Source organism: Cetorhinus maximus, chromosome 21, assembly GCF_964194155.1.
Source record: "Cetorhinus maximus chromosome 21, sCetMax3.hap1.1, whole genome shotgun sequence".
Classification (NCBI taxonomy): Eukaryota; Metazoa; Chordata; class Chondrichthyes; order Lamniformes; family Cetorhinidae; genus Cetorhinus; species Cetorhinus maximus.
In genome coordinates this window covers 29,532,980-29,541,244 of record NC_135899.1, presented here as the reverse complement: position 1 = coordinate 29,541,244, position 8,265 = coordinate 29,532,980, and the positions used below count along the sequence as shown (strand labels likewise).

Below are 8,265 nucleotides of genomic sequence, written 5' to 3'. Positions count from 1 at the left end.
TGCCTGAACAGCACTATCATGGGATCGAACTGATACCCAAGGTGGTACGTTAACTTATCAGGGACATTAAACAACTGATCCACACCTTCACGGTGTTGAATGAGGCCTGACTCTCAAAGCTGGCCTCCCGATGCTTGAGCTCCTACAGTGTCCCAATGAAGAACAAGATACTTTCAACGCAACAGCACAGGTGGTGACGGAACTCCTGAGAACCTCCGGCATTTTTCCGTTTTTATTTCAGGTTAGCAGCATGCGCAGTATTTTTGATTTTGTTCATGTCTGCTGACAAAAACAACTCCCATTGGCTGTCCCCTGACCTCCATATGAGGTATACAGGTCGACGGCACCAAGCAGCACCCGGGGTTCACGAAGGTTCATGTGCAGCTTTCCAGAGAGTTTGCAGAACAGCTTTGGAAACTGGCTGAGCTTCACTGCATTGCTTCCTGAACAGTCATACTAACTGTTCCGAGATTTAATTAATACTTTTAACGAGACGCAGCTCGTTTATCGGTGCATTAATGCATATTTGAAAGCAATCCTCCAGTTTCCATCCGATCGATATGGAAATGGTCAAAATGTTAGACGCGCTGTGAGCAGGATTTGAACCTGCGAGGGGAAACCCCACTGGATTTCGAATCCAACGCCTTAACCACTCGGCCATCACAGCTGTGCGAAAAAAAGCTCCGCAAGTCAATTTATTTCTCCAAAAACAAACGTTTTACGGCCGAGTGGGCAAGATGATGCCCAGAAAAGTTTTAAAACGAAACAAACGAAACAGATGAAACAGCATCTGTCAAGAGCGAAACAACAATAACGTCACAGGTCGATAAACTTCCATCAAAATATTCATTCATATATCACCGAGTTTCTATGCTTAATCTAGGTAATGATTCATGAACTTTTTTCATGAAACAGCTGTCCTTGTTTGGCACTCCTAATGTGTTTCTAAAAATCAGCGTGCTGAACAAGAATCACTTTCCCATAAGAAATCACTTAATAAGGGTTGGCTGCGACCCTGAACTCTATTCTGTGTATTAAATGTCTGCAGCGTTGGCTGCCCTGAATCTAGCTGGCCCGAAATGTTTTTTTCTACTTATTATTACAGTGCTGGGAGGGGAACCGGGAGCATTTCTGCTTCTGAATCAACTGAGTGCGAAAAAAAATCACAGGGAACCTATAAGTTGATTGGCTGTTAAGTGGGTGGTGTAAGGGACAGTGTATTAAAAACCAGCTTAGGATACAGGAGTTAAGGTAGATGTATACATAACAAGAAGATAAACTTGAAAATAAAAAAAATCAAATAATTGAAATAAAATAGTTAAAATGAAATAATTAACTAAATACCTAAAACACAAACCTTTGTAATTAAGGGACTATAACTTTTAGCTTTACCAGTTATAACTTGTGGGTGGTACTAGCATTCAATAAACACAGTAAATTGTAGTATACATAGGTACTGTTCCACGTTAATCAAGAAAATAATTAAAATAAATTAATAAATTAGATTTTTTTAATGAATAAACACTGTAGTAAACGCTTTACATGACGTTTAAGTATGGCAGTGCAACTCGGCTACGCAGATGTGGGATGTGCGAATTCGTGCAGGCACAAAGCCAAGCTCCGAGTCTTAAGGCTTGGGCGGCGGATGGAGCCACTGCGGTGCATCGGCAAGGTTGGGGATTATGTTGATAGCATGTTTAGAGAGGTAGTCACACCACAACTAAGAAGTATACAGGCAGAGGAGAGATGGGTGACCGCCAATGCAACTAAGAGAAACAGGCAGTTAGTGCTGGAATCCCCTGAGGTTATTTCGCTCTCTAAATGCTTTTCTATTTTGGATACTGGTGAGCGACATGGTTCCTCAGAGGACTGTCGCAAGAACCAAGTCTATAGCACCACAGGCGTCTCAGCTGCACAGGAGGAGAAGACGAAGCGTGGAAGTCCTATAGTAGTAGGGGATTCCACACTTAGAGAGTAGACAGGCCTTAGCTGTGACTCCATGATGGCATGTAGTTTCCCGGGTCCAAGGGACAAGAATGTCAGAGAGCGGCTGCAGAACATTATTTAGGGGAAGGTGAACAGCCAGATGTCGTGGTCCACTTTGGGACCAATGACATACTTAGAAAAAACGATAAAATCTAGAAAGCAGATTTTAGGCAGTTCGGAAGGAAATTAAAAAACAGGATCAAAAGAGCAGTAACCTCGGGGTTAGTTAGGTCTCATCTGGAGCACTGCATCCAGTTCTGGATGCCATACTTGATGAAGGATGTGAAGGCATTGGAGAGAGTGCAGAGGAGGTTTTCAAGAATGATTCCAGGGATAAAGAACTATCGCTATGAGTATAGGCTAGAGAGGTTTGGACTATTTTCCTTCGGAGAAAAGAAAGCTGAGAGGAGACTTGATCGAGGTATTCAAGATTCTGAGTTGTATGGGCAGGGTAAATAGTGAGAAACTGTTTCCACACGAGAGAAAATCAAGATTTAGAGGGCACAGGGTCAAAATAATTGTCAGAAGGACTAAATGTCGTGCAAGGATTTTTTTTCACCGGGGGGCGTGGTTGGAGTGTGGAAGAAACTTTCTGAAAGGGCGGTTCGATCAAAGCATTCAAAAGGGAATTTGATTGATACATAGAGAGAGACAATAGAGAAGGTTATGGGAATAAAGCAGGGGAGTGGGATTATGTGGAATGCTCTTTCAGAGAGCCACTGCAGATTAGTTTGGCCGAATAGCCTCCTTCTACACTGTAAAGATACTGTGATACTGTGATTAACAGTAACTGGAATGCCCCGTGGAGCTATGTAAACAGAGTAAGCTCCTCCCTGTCTTAGGCAGGGTAAAACGGACTCTACTGAGAGCTGAATTTGCTAACTGGTTTCATGTGGTTTCTGTAACCGCAGTTCAGTTTGCAAGAAATTCAGGGGTCTTTAGTGCAGCCTTGCAAACGAGTGAATTTTGAAACTGATTGTATACCTGGGAATTTGGTGAGTGGAGAAGTTAGGTGAGGAGGGCAAGGAGGCTATCCTTTCCATTTTTCCCCCCACCATTTTCACCCTCTAGTAATTGGTTCTTACTCTCCGACAGGGAAAGAAGCCAAATGTTTGTTGAGTACCCAGTAAGCCGATAAGATTTATTCTATTCCTAAGGTTTAATATAATACAGAAACTGATGGAAAATTTACTTAAGGACATAAAAAGGAAAATACATTGTTGAATAATATCATTAAGTAGAAATCGACTCTCAGATTCCTTGATGTCCTGGAGCAGGAGGCAATTAAGTAAGTCGGTTGGCTGCAGGAATTAAGTTAAACACACCTGCTGTGCGTGATGTTTGAACCTGCGCGTTAAACCAGGTTCGAGTTCAATCCAATAGCTCAACCGTTCTGCCATCACAGCTGTGTATACCGTAGCTGCCACAGGTTAACATTTCATGCCAAAGGCAAAGGCTGCGAGCCAGAGATGTCCAAATGATGACCAGAAACAATTCAAAACGCAGTTGATGGAGCAGCAGACGTGGACAGCGAAGCAACTTTAACGTTTCAAATAGATAATCTTCCGTCTAAATATAAATTCATATATCACTGGCCCTGTGTCCTTCATCTGGGCAATGGCACTTGACCGGCTTTCGTGATAGTTATTCGTCATTTAGCAATCCTGTTCTGTTCCGAAAATTGGGCCTGCGAAACAACAGTCATTTTCCGGTATTAAACCTTTAATAAGAATTGGATACGTCCCCTTTTAATTAATCATTCATGGGCTGTGGGCGTCTCTGCCTAGGGCAGTATTTATTGCTCACCTATAATTGCCCATGAGAAGGTGGCGGTGAGCTGCCTTCTTGAATCACTGCAGTCCCTGTGGTATAAATCCAGACAGATCGTTTCCTGTGTTTACCATTCCCTGCGGCCAGTCAACACAGACTGTTATTTGTTTTATTTAAGCTGCCCAGCCGAGCACACACCAGCAATTTTGTTATTTTTCCTCATTCCGGGTTTCCACATGTTTAAAACTTATTGTATAACGAATTTTTCGCAGTTCTGATGAAAAGCCATCCACCTGAAACATGAACCCTTCTCTCCTCTCTACAGATGTTAGCTTACCTGTTGAGTCTTTCCAGCGTTTTGTGTTTTTACAATCACGGCCTGAAAGGATGGCCAGTCGGCTTTAGGTGGCAATGAAAGTACCTATTGTCTGAATTGATCCTGTGGAAGCGATTCCTTTGTCTACACATACGCTGATCGAATTGGGAATTTGGGTGACCATGGCTATGCACGATCTTCTGTTTATATTCCAGACCACCCCATGTAATGCAGTGACTTGTAGTGCTGTATTTTCGCAAACTTCTTTTCTTCGACAAGGCAGTTTTGATGTTTTATATATATATTCATTTATGGGGTGTATGTGCCGCTGGCTAGTTCAGCATTGCTTGACCACCCCTAATTTCGTTTGAGAAGTTTGTGTTGAGCTGCCTTCATGAATCGCTCCAGCCCCTGTGGCGTAGTTACACCCATAGTGCTGATAGGGAGGGAGTTCAGGATTTTGACCCAGCCACAGTGAAGGGACGGCGATATGTTTCCAGGTCAGGATGGTGAGTGGTTTGCAGGACAAGTTCCAGGTCGTGGTGTTCCTAGCTATCTGCTGCTCGTGTTCTTCTAGGTTGTAGTGGTAGTGGGTTTGGACGGTGCTACTTGCTAGTGAGTTTCTGCAATGCATCATATTGATGGTACACACTGCTGCCACTGTTCTCGGTGGTGCCGAGAGTCAATGTTTGTGGATGTGGTGCCAATCAAGTGGGCTGCTTTGTCCTGGACGGTGTCGAGCTTCTTGAGGGTTATTGGAGCTGCACTCATCCGGGCAAGTGGAGGGTATTTCATCACACTCTTGACTTGTGCCTTGTAGGTGATGGACAGGCTTCGGGGAGTTAAGAGTGTGTTAGTCGTCCCAGGATTCCAAGCCTCTGACCTGCACTTGTAGCCACACTATTTATATGGCTAGTCCATTTCAGTTTCTGGTCAATGGTAATCCACCAGGAGGTCTATAGGGGGGATGGTATTGAATGTCAAGGGGCGATCGTTGTATTCTCTCTTGTTGGATATGATCACTCACTGCACTTGTGTGGCATGAATGCTATTTGCCACTTGTCCGTCCAAGCCTGGATATTGTCTAGATCTTGTTGCATTTGAACATGGGCTGCGTCAGTATCTGAGGAGCTGCGAATGGTGCTGAACATTGTGTAATCATCTACAAACATCCGCAAATCTGACGTTATGATAGAAGGGAGGTCATTGATGATGCAGCTGAATATGGTTGGGACTAGGAGACTACCCTGAGGAACTCCGGCAGTGATGTCCTAGGACTGAGATGATCGGCATCCAACCACCGGAACCAACTTCCTTTGTGCTAGGTACGACTTCAACCAGCGGAGTGTTTCCCCTCAGATTCCCATTGACTCCAGTTTTGCTAGGGCTCCTTGATGCCCCATTCTGTCAAATATTGCCTTGATTTCAAGGGCAGTCACTCTCACTTCATATTGTGAGTATATTTCTGTACCATACATCGCAATGTAGGATATTTCTCAACGCCATGGCGCAACGTTAATTTTCAAGGTGTTTCCCCCATATTATCAGACAGTGAAGTTAACTTAATACAGCCGGCCTCATGCTTTCGAGTTCAATTAGCGGGCCGAAAATTATCTGAATGAGCATGCATTCTGGTAGAAATCGACACCCCGCAGTTTGATTATGATTTTATCAGCTTTCATTTTTATTCTGGGAGTTGCACTCAGCAGAAAGTGAGCCGTTTCTTGCCGTTCAGCAATCCATTTCAGAAGAAATTGAGGCGCAGGAAATTCAGGCAGGAATAACAAACACCTCTGCATGCGAGAGGCTATGTTGTAGTTTCTAAAGACAGAAAATGTCGGGACGCCAATTATTTTAGACAGAATTAATACCCAGGCTTGTGCGTTACCGTAGGAACGTTGCCCAACTATTCCCGAGAGCCAAGGTGGATAATTAAAATCATTGTCGGCCTGCCCCTCACCCTGACCTCCGTTCTCGTACTCCCCAGTGTTCCAGTGAAGTTCAACGAACGGTCGACGAGCGTTAGCTCAGCTTTCAATTCGGTAATTTACAACCCTCCAAACTCAACATTGTGTTCAAAAACGTGGCATCATAAATAGTGCTCAAATTTTGCTTCCTCTTTTATTTGCAACTTGCAGGTTTGGCATCCTTTTTCATCTCCTTTGCGAACGGCAGCGGTTCGCCATTCACACCTCCTCCCCTTTCTCTTTCTTTTCTTGCCCCATTCTTCATTCAGACAGCCGGCAGAGAAAGTACATGTTGAATGGCCTCCTTCTGTGCTGTCACTTTTGTATGATTCTGTGCTTATCATTGCCTGCGGCCATGCATATCAATTCGTTTGTGAATCAGTCTCTCGTGACTCCCACCTTATCACAGTTCTTCCTATTTTGTTATTTTTTACCCTCCACACTTTCAATTGCCTAAAAGTTATAACATTTTCAACTGCTCCCAGGTCTGATAAAAGGTCGCCGAACTTGAAATTTAATTGTAGTTCTCTCCCTTTAGTTGCTTCCTAGTCTGCTCGGTATTTCCAGTATTTTATGGTTTTGGTATGTCAACCTGAAATGGTGACTGAGACACTTTTGAGTGGCAGTAAAATATATTTTCTGAACAACGTCTGTGTTGGTCTGGCACCAAATTTAACCAGCGGTTCGAACGCTGCTGATGTACCCTTACGTGCTGACATATTCAGCATTTCCTGTTTAAATCAATCTCCAACAGCTTCTCTATTTTGCTTTGAGGTTTATTGCTGTGAATATTTTCTTTAAAACAAAAATGAAAAGCAGAATCAGGAAAAATATGTTCAGCAGATGTAGTTCAGGGGTGAAATTCCTGAAATAACCCATAGGTTGGCATACTATTAAAATGATAAATGATCGCAGAGTTGAAACGTTAACTCAGTTTCTCACTCCACAGATGCTGCCGAAACTCCTCAGCATGTCCTGAAGTTTCGTTTTTTGTTCAGATTTCCAGCATCCGCAGTATTTTTGAATGTATTTATTCATGCTGACAAAAGCAACTTCCCATTTGCTGCACGTTTCTTATATAGGCTAATGCTAAAAAAAAAAACAGCACCAGGAGTTCACAATGGTTTCTCAATTTCTGTCGTCACCTGTAGCTTTCCAGAGAGCTTGCAGAATGCTTTTGTAATTTGGCCGGGATTCCCATCATTACTTGTTGAACAGCCATGATTAGGTTTTCCACATTCAAGTAATGCTTTTAAACAAATGCAGTTCGTTGCGCAAGGCATTCATGTATAGTTGAAGGCAGTCCTCCAGTCCCCTTACCATCGATATCGAAATAGTCAAAATCATAAAGAGGGAATTCATGCCATAAATTGGATGTCTGCTATATTACCTTAACCATTAAACAAGTTCGTTATGGGTAGGGCCTGAACATGTCTGGAAAAACACCACTAAACATCAGACCCAAACCTAAACCTAAACCAATTAGCCATCATAGCTGAACAAGGCACAAAACCCACGAGCTAAATTCTTATGCAAAATAAACGCTGTTATTCCTGGATGTGCAAATGAACAGAAACGCTTAAAAATATTCCAAACGAAGCAGCATCACTGGAGAGGCAAACTAATGTAACATTTCAAATCTGGGGTCGAGGGGCGTAGCTTTGGGGTGGGAAGTCGGGTGGTAGTCGGGGTGTGCGGTGAAGTCGGTGGGTGGAGGAGGGTTTCGTCGGTTCCAGTAGTTGGAGGGGGTGTGTTCTGCAGCGCAAAACTGGTTTTAAACCTTGTAAATATCCCTTGACAGCGATTCAGCTGTGAGAGTCGGAACCATTCGAGGTGTTAGTTTTTTAGTGATGCTGAGGTGTATCTGACGATGTGTTCAGGCAATACCCGGCTCAGTCTTTACATAAGCATAATAACTACCTGCAAGGCACTCTTCATCGTGCCACAAACCCAAATGTTTGGAAAAGCCTTTTATTCCCTCCGTCCAGTGCAAAGCGTGGGCACAGCAGACAGGCAGCGGGGAAGGCAGCTGTTATTTATGAGCCACCAGCTAAAAAAATGAATCAGTTGTCTGTGATCGCCTGGCTGAACGGTTTAAAGTACCATGAAAGTCTGTATGCCAACAACAGCAGTAGAATTGCATACAACCACAATGTGTAACCTCATGGCTCACAGTACCCCCCACTCTACCATTGTCATGATTCTGGGGAATTAACCCTGGTTCAA

At 43.5% G+C, this 8,265-nt stretch overlaps 1 non-coding gene across 1 annotated transcript; it reads right to left on the bottom strand.

Moving 5' to 3' along the window:
* Positions 1-585: 585 nt before the first annotated feature.
* On the bottom strand, positions 586-667 carry trnas-cga (transfer RNA serine (anticodon CGA)). Its single transcript has one exon. It is a non-coding gene; the product is annotated as a tRNA-Ser (tRNA).
* Between the last annotated feature and the right edge of the window lie 7,598 nt (positions 668-8,265).